General features: G+C 56.8%; 1 non-coding gene across 1 annotated transcript; it reads left to right on the top strand.

Moving 5' to 3' along the window:
• Positions 1 to 707: 707 nt before the first annotated feature.
• TRNAN-GUU (transfer RNA asparagine (anticodon GUU)) lies at positions 708 to 781 on the top strand. Its single transcript has one exon. It is a non-coding gene; the product is annotated as a tRNA-Asn (tRNA).
• The last annotated feature ends 212 nt before the right edge of the window (positions 782 to 993 follow it).

Here is a 993-nt window from a genome sequence, read left to right on the forward strand (position 1 = left end):
GGCTCCACAGCGCAGAAGATGCACAGGAGGCCCTGCCAGTTGCCCGCCCCGCGGGGTGCCAAGAAATCAACGCTTTGTAAAAAGAACTTCCCCATGGAAAAAAATCTCTTGATTTCCACTCTCAGGGCTCTTCAAAGGACTAAAAGCTAAAGGCGATGATGGATTCATTCGACAAGTCCTAGTCGTGCGCCCCGGTAAGTGCCAGACCCTGCTCCCTGCGAGGGGACCCACGAGAGACCCTCGCCACCATCCCTGCCCTTGTGGAGCCCCCATGGGGAACACAGGACCCGAAGATGGCAGCGGAAGCTCCGCAGCGGCCCCGAAAGCGACTGGGCAGGATGGGCACAGGCTCCCTCACTGGGCGAAGGCAGCGCAAAGAATGGGAAGAACCGTCCCAGGAGCCCACCGGGTGTTCAGCTTCCCTTGGGACCCCAGGCGGCTCGGGCTGGGTGGCCAACTGTGGAGTTTCTGGGGGCTTCTGAAGCAGGAGAGGGGCAGGGCGGGCGAAGGCCAGTCAGCTGTCCTGGCTCCAGAATCTCCTAATGCGCAGGTGTCCAACGTGACCAGCGCGATTCACCGCTCTAATCTCTCTGGTTTTCCAAGGACTTGCTCAGTCGTCCTGCCAGGCGGGCGCTGAGAATAGAAGGGACGGAGGAAGTTTAGTGAGTGCGCCATTCGTATATCGCCCAGTGGAGTCAGCAGTGCTTGTCTCTGTGGCGCAATTGGTTAGCGCGTTCGGCTGTTAACCGAAAGGTTGGTGGTTCGAGCCCACCCAGGGACGCTTATTGGAACATTTAAAGCATACACGCATTGTCAATCACTACAGGAAGGGGGAGATTTTATCTTCCCAGAGTATCAAGCCACTAATTTATGACTGATCCATGTCAAGGGCCAGCCCCAAGCCACTAATTTATGACTTATCCATGACAATGGGCAGCCCAGCTCCCCAACCAGATTCTTAACCGGGTATCTCCTGAAATGGCAGGTTTACCC

This window comes from Gorilla gorilla, chromosome 1, assembly GCF_029281585.2.
Source record: "Gorilla gorilla gorilla isolate KB3781 chromosome 1, NHGRI_mGorGor1-v2.1_pri, whole genome shotgun sequence".
Lineage (NCBI taxonomy): Eukaryota > Metazoa > Chordata > Mammalia > Primates > Hominidae > Gorilla > Gorilla gorilla.